Genomic DNA, 12,957 nt, shown 5'->3' on the forward strand with positions numbered 1-12,957 from the left:
CTGTTTATTTTCAAATGATGATAAGTCCGGGAATTTTATCATGTTTTGACAATAAAAAAATTTTTCGCTTAGCTGTAAAATCGAATATAGACTGAGTAGATGGCTCATATTTTGAAGGCAGGTGTGGTTATACCCCAAGAACATATTCAGTTAAAAAAACGAATTTTGAAAAAAAGTGGACTTATCATGTTTTGAAAATAAACGATTCAATTGTAGACGTTAGCAATCTTAGAATTAGAATGAAATATGGGTATTAAAATATTATTATTACCTATTAAATTTATACATTGTTTTTATTTTAAGCTTTATCATAATTTTTTAAACTCTTATTTTATATTATTATTTACAAAATCTAAAGGCACAAAAAACAATACTTTGTACATAAAGAACAAAATAACTACTACTACGACTACTAACTACTACTGAAACTACTATGTACTACTTCTATTACAACTATATTTAAATTTTTTTTTAATATTATTTATTTTTTTTTTATTTATTTTATGTGTAAATACATACAAGTACATTGTAGTCAGTCTTTAATTTTTATATTAAATACCACTTTTTTTTAATAAGTAAGCTCACCAAAAAAAAAAAAAAAAAAAAAAAAAAAACAACAATTCAAACCATCATCAAACAATTTTGAAATTATGTTTATACCCTTTCAAAGTCTTCAAACATTAATTCACATTTAATTTACCTCAAAGTAAATCCGCTTTCGTTATCAAAAAACTATCATCACCATCGTCTTACTTTCTTCCTACCATCATAATATCTACAATATATACACTATACACACTTCATCTACCAACACAACATTGATATAACCTACTTCAGCGTGAACACTTAACAGCAAAGAAAATGCAATTTAACGACATCATTTGCACTTCCATAAGATTACAATGTCTGCTCTTGTCTGCATCTTGTTCATGAAAATCCTCTTTTCCGGGATATGTATGGTAAAAAAGGATGAAAAACCCATCATCAGACGCCTCTTCGTGTGAATGTCTTTCAATGGTTTTATGATTCATTTAATAACATTTTTTTTTTTTAGTGAGCTCAATTCTATACTATGAGTATATGAGAAGATGGAGAGGTTAGGTATACGTCGTTTATTGAATTTTCATAAATTAGACATTCTATACTTCTTCTTGAAAAGTTGCTGCTGCATGTTTGCCATAAAAGATGATTTCATCTTGAAAACCCTTAAATGTCTTTATATACGTCATTTGTGTCGTTTTTATCTCGTGTGTGTAGGTAAAATCAAGGACTATAATATGAAGCTTTTTTTTATATTTTTTCTTGTTGTTTGTCTTTTTTTTTAGTTGTTGTGTTTTGTATGAATTTTGTATTTATTGAGGAAACGTAACGATGCGTTCTAATTCATAAAAAATAAATGAACATGTTTATGTACTTTTTTAAAAAAATTATTTTTAAACAAAGTCACAAAGGAAATTTAAAAGTTGGGTATTTTTTAAGTTTGAACAGAAATATTAGAATTTAATGCATTTTATTCTCTGCAAGCTCTCTGTGTTGCTGTGCTCAATTTTTAAAAACTATACAATAATTTAATTTACATTGAGACATTTTCCTCCTTCCTGTCCAGAAGTTCATTAAATCATTTCGTTAATAAACTTAATCATTAACAAAATTAAGAAAAATTGACTCTAACATCTTGTTTTGGTAACAACCTTGTGAAAACAGCAATAAAAACATAAAAAACTTACCTTAAAGACAATTTAAGTTTAATTTTGACTTATTTTGAAGACAATCATAGGAGTAGAATTGCCAAGATTTTGTTGAATTACATATCTGCAAAGAAGAAAGAAGGAAATTGTAAGAAAGAAGTAAATATAGTACTAGCATTACTGATTAAAAAGGCATTTTGAATTAAATTAATTATTATTAGAAATAAAAAATTATATCACTGATTGACCATTATATTGAATGGGAAGTGTTTTTGTTTTTTTTTTTTTGGAAATCTGTTAAAAGTTATTAAAAAAATAAAACTTTTTAAAAACTCATAAAATAATAATTTTAATTTAATTTAAGAGAAATATAGTTAAAACTAGAAAAATAATATAAAATTGTATTTTCAAATTACGAAAACAACTCCCTATAAGTGGTTTCTTGTATAAAAAAGACTTTATTTTTTTCTTTTTTGAAAATCGTTAGAGCTATTTAAAAAAATAGTTTTTAACACATAAAAATTAAAAAAAAAACTTGAAATTAAAAAGAAGGTTTCAATAAAATCCGTTTTCAAAAAAAAAAAAAAAAAACTTAAAAAAAAGATTATTTTTAAATCTCAATTTAAATCTAAAAATTTTTACTTGCGATATAGGTACTATACAGGGTGTCCCAAAAGTAATGGATCAAACGAAATATGCAGATAGGCCAACTTTAGGGCTCTCAGAATTTGGTAACTTGTTCATCCCAAATCCTTACGGTTTTCAATTTAATGCAGTTTTTGTGAATTATCGAAAAATCTCGACTTTGCAACAGTATTTTGCTTCCTCCGGTCATAATTGATTTTTGTTTTTTATAATTCTTTCACTAAAACATTGCCTAATAATAAGAAATAATTATTTAATCAAAATATTTTTTATTTCATACGCCATTTTTCTGAAAATTATGTAACAGTTCCATATTTTATAAAAACTCAATTTCTTACTTTTATTTGAGAGGAACATCCCGAAAAAAAATTGTATGGTGTGATACTGGTTTATTATTTTAAAAACTTGCCGTGTTATTGCACTTTTCAAAAATGTATACAAATTTCCAAAGTTCAAATTAGAACGAAAGATATTACAATTTTAATGCAAAAAAACAGAAGTTTTCAGAGCAAAATAACAAACGAAAATCGAGGCTTTTATTCAAAAAGAAATAAACAAACAACAGTCGAGGAAATGTGTTTATTTTTCTTTGTTATTTTTCTCTGAAAAGGCCTGTTTTGTTGCATTAAAATTGTAATATCTTTTGTTCTAACTTCAAGTTTGGAAACTTTTATACATTTTTGAAAAGTGCAATAACACGGCAAGTTTTTAAAATAATTAACCTGTGTCACACCATACAAATTTTTTGCAGTGTGTTGCTCTGAAAAAAAAAATTAAGTAATTGAGTTTTTATAAAACATGGAACTGTTAATTAATTTGCAGCAAAATGGCGTATGAAATAAAAAATATTTTGATTAAATAATTATTTATTCTTATTAGCCAATGTTTTAGTGAAAGAATTGTAAAAAACAAAAATCAATTATGACCGGAGGAAGCAAAATAATGTTGCAAAGTCGAGATTTTTCGATAATTCACAAAAATTGCATTAAATTGAAAACCGTAAGGATTTGGGATGAACAAGTTACTAAATTCTGAGAGCCCTAAAGTTGGCCTATCAGCATATTTCGTTTGATCCATTACTTTTGGGACACCCTGTATATCAAGTTATGCATTCGTACAAAAAAAAAAAGTTGAGATAACATTTTTCCATGACATTACGATGGTAGACAATGCCAAAAAAGTGGGTCCCGGAAGTCCGTCTGTCTGTCTGTCTATCTGTCTGTCTGTCAGTCTGTCAGTCTGTCAGTCTGTCAGTCTGTCAGTCTGTCAGTCTGTCAGTCTGTCAGTCTGTCAGTCTGTCAGTCTGTCAGTCTGTCAGTCTGTCAGTCTGTCAGTCTGTCAGTCTGTCAGTCTGTCAGTCTGTCAGTCTGTCAGTCTGTCAGTCTGTCAGTCTGTCAGTCTGTCAGTCTGTCAGTCTGTCAGTCTGTCAGTCTGTCAGTCTGTCAGTCTGTCAGTCTGTCAGTCTGTCAGTCTGTCAGTCTGTCAGTCTGTCAGTCTGTCAGTCTGTCAGTCTGTCAGTCTGTCAGTCTGTCAGTCTGTCAGTCTGTCAGTCTGTCAGTCTGTCAGTCTGTCAGTCTGTCAGTCTGTCAGTCTGTCAGTCTGTCAGTCTGTCAGTCTGTCAGTCTGTCAGTCTGTCAGTCTGTCAGTCTGTCAGTCTGTCAGTCTGTCAGTCTGTCAGTCTGTCAGTCTGTCAGTCTGTCAGTCTGTCAGTCTGTCAGTCTGTCAGTCTGTCAGTCTGTCAGTCTGTCAGTCTGTCAGTCTGTCAGTCTGTCAGTCTGTCAGTCTGTCAGTCTGTCAGTCTGTCAGTCTGTCAGTCTGTCAGTCTGTCAGTCTGTCAGTCTGTCAGTCTGTCAGTCTGTCAGTCTGTCAGTCTGTCAGTCTGTCAGTCTGTCAGTCTGTCAGTCTGTCAGTCTGTCAGTCTGTCAGTCTGTCAGTCTGTCAGTCTGTCAGTCTGTCAGTCTGTCAGTCTGTCAGTCTGTCAGTCTGTCAGTCTGTCAGTCTGTCAGTCTGTCAGTCTGTCAGTCTGTCAGTCTGTCAGTCTGTCAGTCTGTCAGTCTGTCAGTCTGTCAGTCTGTCAGTCTGTCAGTCTGTCAGTCTGTCAGTCTGTCAGTCTGTCAGTCTGTCAGTCTGTCAGTCTGTCAGTCTGTCAGTCTGTCAGTCTGTCAGTCTGTCAGTCTGTCAGTCTGTCAGTCTGTCAGTCTGTCAGTCTGTCAGTCTGTCAGTCTGTCAGTCTGTCAGTCTGTCAGTCTGTCAGTCTGTCAGTCTGTCAGTCTGTCAGTCTGTCAGTCTGTCAGTCTGTCAGTCTGTCAGTCTGTCAGTCTGTCAGTCTGTCAGTCTGTCAGTCTGTCAGTCTGTCAGTCTGTCAGTCTGTCAGTCTGTCAGTCTGTCAGTCTGTCAGTCTGTCAGTCTGTCAGTCTGTCAGTCTGTCAGTCTGTCAGTCTGTCAGTCTGTCAGTCTGTCAGTCTGTCAGTCTGTCAGTCTGTCAGTCTGTCAGTCTGTCAGTCTGTCAGTCTGTCAGTCTGTCAGTCTGTCAGTCTGTCAGTCTGTCAGTCTGTCAGTCTGTCAGTCTGTCAGTCTGTCAGTCTGTCAGTCTGTCAGTCTGTCAGTCTGTCAGTCTGTCAGTCTGTCAGTCTGTCAGTCTGTCAGTCTGTCAGTCTGTCAGTCTGTCAGTCTGTCAGTCTGTCAGTCTGTCAGTCTGTCAGTCTGTCAGTCTGTCAGTCTGTCAGTCTGTCAGTCTGTCAGTCTGTCAGTCTGTCAGTCTGTCAGTCTGTCAGTCTGTCAGTCTGTCAGTCTGTCAGTCTGTCTGTATAAGGAGCTACAGCCTAAACGGATGGACCGATTGATGTCAAACCTGGTATGCAGCGTTATTTGGCGACTCTCCAGAGGGATTTTTGGAATGAATTTTTTTGGACCAAAAATAACGGTACTTGTCATATACCGATTTTAGTAAAATTGAAATATCTCGAAAACGGCTCCAACGATTTTGTTTAAAAAATTCAAGTGTTAGTTTAATGTTTAGGTCTATCTTCAAATGAAAAACATTTTTTTTGAAAATCATTATTAACGGTACCTGCCATAGAACCGTTTTTTTCAAATCCGATTATCTCCAAAACTGCTTATTCGATTTCAACGAAACTTTTTGTGAAGAAGCATTTATATAATTTAAATATAAACCAGAAATTAAATTTAAAAAAAAATAATTTTTGGATTTTTAAAAAAAATTTGAAAATTTTTTTTTGAAAAATCAAATTTTCGAAAACGGTACATTTAATTCTTTTGAAATTTTGTTTTTAGATGTTGATTAGTGATTTCTACAAAATGACATACCAATTTTATTTTTAAACTTTTTTTTCCAAAAAATTATTTATAAAAAATTAGTTTTTTAAAAAACGGCTCTAACGATTTTGAAAATTTTTTTTCTAAAAATGCATGTTAATATATCAATCAAAACTGCATACTTGTTTTGGAGGGCAATTTAATTTCAGATTTTATTTTATTTTTTTTTAAAAACGAATTTTATTTTTTTTTTCCAAATTTCTATATAAAAAGTCTTAAAAATTTAAACAACTTTAACTCTAAGAGCAAGTTCGTGCGACCCCAGTCGTGCATTTTATTTTGTTTTAATTAACTCTTCACATTAGGGTTGGTTCAAAGTTTTGGAAAAAAAAAAATGAATTATGATATTGGAAACACAGGTTTTGGTGTATTTCGTAGCATTACAAACGAAAATTGAAAAATACAAAAGTCCAGTGATCAAATTTTTTTGAAAAATCTTTTTAAAAATCTTTTACTGTTCTTTAAAACTAAGTAGTTATAACCTTAATTTTACTTCATTAAATCAAAAATATATTTTTATTGAAAAATTGTTTTGTTTTTGAATATCATACCTACAATAGATAGTCTTAGTCTGTATTAGCCAAAGAATTAAACCGATTCATATGAATGTCGCTGGTCTGGGTCATGGTGATGATAATGATAAATACCTTAGTCTTAGTCTATCTGCATTTATTGGCCGTTATAGAGAAAAAGCGCATCAAAAGTACACTGAAGGAAAAAATAAATTGAAGTTGAAACGTCGTTGATTGAAAGTTGAACTACTTTGATTTATGCGACTTTAAGATACGAAACCATCAAAAATTAACCTATTTTCCACATTGATTTTAATGTTCATCTTCAACGCAAAATCATTCCGAATAATAGTTAAATCAATGTGGTTTTCATTGATTTCACGTTGTTTTATGGTGGCTTTTCCCTCAGTGTATCATTTTTCTAACAATCGATTTAGTTAGGGTAGCCCCTTGAAATTTCTTATAGACTGTCTGTAGGCATAATTCATGCTTTCAAAAGCCTTATACTATTATGAAAAATGCATAATAAGTGAAAATTTACAATTTTTCTCCAGATGCTACTCTAAAATAAAAATAATTTTTTACGAAAACATCAAATTTATTTATATTGAAATGGAGAAACTGAAAAGGTATATTTAAATTTAAAAATGTTCCTGTTTCAGAGCTTACTACATGAACTACATTTACTACATCAGTAACCTCAAAAATCAAAATAGTTGAGTCCGATTGAACGTCAAGAAATACTTTTTAGGGTCTAAATAGTGCAAATGTTCAAAAAAGTTTTTCGGGAAGTCCAACTTAATCCAAACTAAGTCCAAACTAAATTCCTTCAAACAAACTAAATTCGTTTCACCAATTACCCACTCAGAATACAAGTCATTTTGTTTGGATAATACTTTTGAAAAAAATCATAATGCGACAAGTTATTTATCCAATAATATTCCAGCAAAAAGAGGAATATGATAGATTTTTCCCAAGAGCAACACAACAAAAAAAATATCACAAAAATTCATTTGTGTATTAAAAAAAAAACCTACAATATTGGCAGCTGTACCTTCATTAATGGTCTTGTTTCGGTCTCAAAGTATTTTCAATAACTCAAAACTCTCTGTTACACTTGAATTGAATGGAAAACAAAATAACAACACAAAAATGAACCTAAAAGTTTTGAATAAAAAGTTCCATAAAAAAGTATTACAGGGTCGAATTGAAATACTTAGAGTGCCTTCGAAAACGAAAACAAATTATCTTAAAAGAGGAAGAAATGTTTTGTTCATTTCGAACATTTTATGAAAAAAAAAAACTGTTTCGGCAACCCTATTTTTTCAAATCAAATTTATTAGTTTTTTTTACATTTGGTGAAAAATTAAATAAACTTTCAATTGGCTTGATAAAAGGGCCCCTTTTCTGATTATAGCCTCAAAGCACGTTTTTACTTTGCCAATCTATTAGTCCAGCACCAAAATTGCAGAGCTACCGCACTATAGCTATAGAAATACTTCCAGTATAGACAAAAATTTCCAATTCATCAACACAAAAAAGTAGAAGAAAGGGAACTTTATTTTGTCCTTTTTTTTGTTGTTGTATTATTTTGTGTTTTCATTCCTTTGGCACGAGTTCGGCATACTGATGATTGGAAACGAAAAAACTGGAGCTGGAGTTGATTGGGCGACGACGACGATGTTGGTTGCAGCGACAAGGGTGGTAGGATGCAGTCGATATAGAAAGTACCCAACCCAGGTTTGTTATCATATCACCTGCAATTTTAATCAAGAAATCATTTCTTTCCCTCTCTATATACTACAAATATTTCTATAGTTTTCTTTCATTTTTACTGCACAGCAGTAGCGTAACATCATTCTTTCCTCCTGCTTTCCCCTTGGTTCTGGTTCAACATTGAACGTGCAGATTTTTAATCAACTTCCATCAGAACTGCATTTGATATAGAAAAAGATGAGAGGCGAGTTGCATCCTAAAATACAAAAAAAAAAAACATACACAAAAAAGGCTTGTGATTGCACAATGAAAGGGCGGAATAAAATACTAAGAGAGAAAGGGTTAGGATCCTGTATAGAAAGGAGTTCAATCTGATGAGGACTTTGATGACTTTTTGTTCAGTTTTTTTTTTTTTTATTTTCTTGCTTTTATTGATTTTTTTTGTCCAAATTTTACTTTAAATTCTACCACCTAAGCTATCGATCGACCACCGATGTCGATGGTGAAAAACAATAAATTTAACATCGATAGAAAGATGAAAAATCTATATTGATATGGTAGTTTGCACGAAATTATGTTATGGTTATAGGGATTTCGATGGAAAATATCACTTGGCTAAGGGAAATTGGGTCGAAATAATGAATTGTGAGTTCAATTTGGGCATATTGACTTGCAAAAATTTCATAGACAGGAAAAAATCTTTTGGTATAGGAACAACAAACGTCAAAATTTCAGCCTTGTTTTTTTAAGTAACAGAAACCTTTGCCTTAGCCATTAAGTTTAAAAGTCACAATATTCGTCAGAGAGAAACTCGAAGTACTCTATTTGGTCTGGTATTTCTTTGGCTATAAATTCCATAGAAAACGTGTTTTGGAGCTTCTCATTAGAAAAGTTGCAAGAAATCTGATAACAGTTCAAAGTAAAATAAAAAGCTCAAATTCTTTTTAATCATGTTTAAAAAGTATGGCTTGAAACTTAAAGTGCTTTTTGCAGTGAAAGGGAAATATACAAAGTTTTCAAAAATATGGCCAGTTTTGGTTACCTATAATATGGCAAGGTACAGTATATTGTTTAAGTACCTACATTATCAGAAGCTCTATATACCAAAGGTAATAACTGAATCTTGATGTTTTGCCCAATATTACAAAAAAAGTCAGGCATCAAGAAAACGGTTCTATGACAGGCTCCATTAATAATAACCTAAAAAAAATTATTTTTTTTTGTAGTACAAAATTCAATATAATGGTAGCGAATTTTTCTGCAGAAAACCTTTTTTTTTAATGACAATTTTTGTAAAAAGAAAAAACATTTTAGTATCCAAAATAATAAAACAAAGAAAAAATAATTTTTGGTTTAAGGAAAAATTAAAAATTAAACGGATCTACGAATTTTTTGAAAGTTTGTTTTCATTATTTCCTTTAATGTTTCCTTTTAATTGGCATACATAGGTACCAATTTGTTTTTTTTTTTTTATTTTGAAATATGTTTGAACATTTTTGGATTATTTAACAAAAAATGGCTCTTAATAATAAGAAAAAAAAATATAAAAATTCTTTTTTACACAAGAAATTTTAGGACACAACATGTTCACATGTTTCATAATTTTATAATCAAATTTAAATTTTTTAAAAAATATTTTCTTATTTCACAAAAAAAAAAAAATGAGGAATTAAGTGATTTTATAATTTATAATCGAGCCAATAAAATAGGACATTGAACTCATTTGATGAAAAACTTCTTCAACGTACTCACAATACGAGCATAATATTGAAGTATGTATATTAGGGTGGGTCAAAAAAAATTGAAATTCTTTTTTTTTTTTTTGATTTGGTACTCCGAAAAATCGATTGCTAGACACCTCTAGAATATACACACCAAATATGAGCTCTTAATATTAATGGGAAGGTTCACCGCTTCGCAATTTTCCATTTTTACATCAAGCTTCTACTAAAAAAAAAATAATTTTTTTTTTTAATCGATTTTTTAGCAAATTTCTTTACAAATTCTTGTAGGAAATTGAGTGCTCTACAAAAAGGCCTCATACACTTTTTTTGTTTATCTAACCGTTTAATAGATATTTGAATTCCAAAAATAGAGAAAATCTTTAAAAATTCGTTTTTTGTTCTTAATTTTGTAACAAATTGAAAAATTATAATAATCAAACGCGCAAGACATATTCTTGTAGGAAATAGATTGTTCCACAAAAAATTTCTTATTAACTTTTTTCATTAATCTTACCATTCTAAAGATATTCGAGCTCAAAGTTAAAAACAATTATAAAAACATTTTTTACTTTTCAAAATTTTTTAATTCACTGAAAACTCATTATTTTCAAATTAGCAAGATATATTCTTGTAGAGGCTTAAACGTTCTATAAAAAATTCCTTGGAATCAAATTGATTGCTTTAACCGTTTAGAAAATAATCGTATCCAAATCGCAGTGCATACGAGTCATAAGAAAACTACTGAAATCAGTGGGCATTGGTTTAGATACGAATAACTTCTAAACGGTTAAAGCAATCAATTTGATTGTAAGGAATTTTTTATAGAACGTTTAAGCCTCTAAAGAATATATCTTGCTAATTTGAAAATAATGAATTTTCAGTGAATTAGAAAATTTTGAAAAGTAAAAAATGTTTTTATAATTGTTTTTAACTTTGAGCTCGAATATCTTTAGAATGGTTAGATTAATGAAAAAAGTTAATAAGAAATTTTGTGTGGAACAATCTTTTTCCTACAAGAATATGTCTTGGGCGTTTGATTATTATAATTTTTCAAGTTATTACAAAATTAAGAACAAAAAACGAATTTTTAAAGATTTTCTCGATTTTTGGACCTCAAATATCTATTAAACGGTTAGATAAACAAAAAAAGTGTATAAGACCTTTTTGTAGAGCGCTCAATTTCCTACAAGAATTTGTAAAGAAATTTGCTAAAAAATCGATTTAAAAAAAAATGATTTTTCTTTAGTAGAAGCTTGATGTAAAAATGGAAAATTGAGAAGCGGAGGACCTTCCCATTGATATAAAGAGCTCATATTTGGTGTGTATATTCTAGAGGTGTCTAGCAATCGATTTTTCGGAGTACCAAATCAAAAAAAAAGAATTTCGATTTTTTTTTTTACCCACCCTAATGTATATGTGTGCTGAAGTTTCGTTGACGTAGCTTAATGTTATTTGTAAGTTATTGTCTTCAGTAACTCTTAACAGTTCATAATATTGGTTTACAAGGATTTTGTTCCCACAATAAAAATATACTTTTCTGAAGGTTTTCGGTTAGCTGAACTCGAATCCGAAGTCAGAAAAAATTAATCAGCTCCTGTTTTTTTTTTAATATTACCGTTGGAAAATGCGAAAAAATGTTATTCTTTTATAGGTGTATAAAGAAAATTGCTTAAACATATTTAGTAACTGTTTTCTTTCTTTCAAGACCTGTTTAAATCTTTTCGTAATTTTTTTTATTGCCCGAGATATCTTAAGATGAAATAAGTGGGTTTGGCTTCATACATCATAAAGGAAATAATGACGTTATTATTTCTATGGTAGACTTTTTCTTTTGAGAGTGACTTGTTAGAAACACTCTTTCGTTGGAAGAGAAAGGGATAATTATTAGTAACATTCTACTCCATTTTGACCAGGGATGTATGTACTTCTGCTAAAACAAGTTCCGTGATTGCTCAGTTTAAAGCTTTATCGCAAGTTCTTCCACGATAACAGTAAATACCAGTCTTAAACATAGGCATAATCCATCATTTATCCCCTTCCAGATTTGTAATGCTAATAATAGCGTATAAAAATTCACTTCTCGTATCTATCTACTTCTACATAATTAAAATTTGTTATTTTTGTAGTAATATCCTCTTTGTAGCTTTAAAAATATTAAATTTTTTGTTGCTTTAAATTTAAAAACAATAGCTTACACTTAAAACGGGCCGTTAAATATAAAGTATTTTTTTCTTCTAAGTAAAGCTGTTCATGAATAATTTTTGTTCAAACGATATATCAACTGTCCGCTTATACGCAAAATTAATAAAAAATAAAAAAAAAATATTCCACATACGCCCCAGTGACCGAATCTATTTTTCCGCTTCATTTATTCAAACAAAATTTAAACAAAATAATTAATATAAAAAAACAAAAAACAAAACAAAAAACAATGAAAAAAATACAAAATGTAAACATAACATTCTCGACTATGACATCCAATTTGTGCATAAATAAAATCGAACTATTTGTTCATATTTATATAATATTTTATTACAATTAAACAGTTAACTCATGCGAATGTTAAATAAATTGTTTTCCAACATATTTGCATCCTGCGTTTTTGTTGTTGTTGTTGTTGTTATTGTGCATACAGAATCAAAATTCAAAGGTCTGAGAGTTCGCACCATTAATTTAAAATATATATACAAACACACACAGCATACATACACATAAAAACAATGATTCACTGCACCAAAAATATCTCTGCGACTCTTTTGTTGATAAAAAATAGTTAAATCCTTTGCCAGAATAGTACCTCGCATGTAGATTTGTAGGTGTGTGCGATAGTAGAGAAGAAAAAAAAAAATATATAGTGACTCCAAAGGTCGTAAATTAACATTGCTATCACAAAAGTCACAAATAAAATCGTTGAAATTCCCATAAAACAGAACGATATGGGCAGAAGGAAGACGAAAAAAAAAATGGCTGAACAATTTTAAAATAATGTTTTTCCATTCAAATGAACTCAAAGGACAACCATACGCCGTAACTACACACACAAACCAACAACTCATAGTGTCACTTCTAAGTCCTTTACCAACAGTGATCTAGTTTCTTTTTTTTTTTAGTCTTCTTCTTTTATTTGCATACCTATTAGAAATAGTTTGTAGCTTGGGTGTCACCATTTGATACTCTACACAGGACCACGAGGACACATTCCCATGGTAGATTTGTGTGGAATGTGGATCGGAAGAGATATGCGTATGTTCACAAATCAATAGCACTCCATTCGACCACGAATAGTAAATACACATAGACAGAGAGACACACACCAAATATACACATATTAAACAC

The 12,957-nt window shown here is 30.5% G+C and overlaps 2 long non-coding RNA genes across 4 annotated transcripts in view; one reads left to right on the forward strand and one right to left on the reverse strand.

The window, feature by feature from the left end:
- The window catches only part of LOC129907821 (uncharacterized), a 147,467-nt gene that overhangs the window by 94,416 nt on the left and 40,094 nt on the right, over nt 1–12,957 (reverse strand). For all 3 annotated transcript variants that reach the window (XR_008771180.1, XR_008771179.1, XR_008771178.1), the window contains exon 3: nt 1,728–1,812. This is a non-coding gene — a long non-coding RNA (uncharacterized LOC129907821). The remainder of the gene's footprint in view (nt 1–1,727; nt 1,813–12,957) is intronic.
- LOC129907822 (uncharacterized) lies at nt 7,496–8,176 on the forward strand. The gene is made up of 2 exons (XR_008771181.1): nt 7,496–7,921; nt 8,000–8,176. It is a non-coding gene; the product is annotated as an uncharacterized LOC129907822 (long non-coding RNA).

Source organism: Episyrphus balteatus, chromosome 1 (genome assembly GCF_945859705.1).
Source record: "Episyrphus balteatus chromosome 1, idEpiBalt1.1, whole genome shotgun sequence".
NCBI classification, from domain to species: domain Eukaryota; kingdom Metazoa; phylum Arthropoda; class Insecta; order Diptera; family Syrphidae; genus Episyrphus; species Episyrphus balteatus.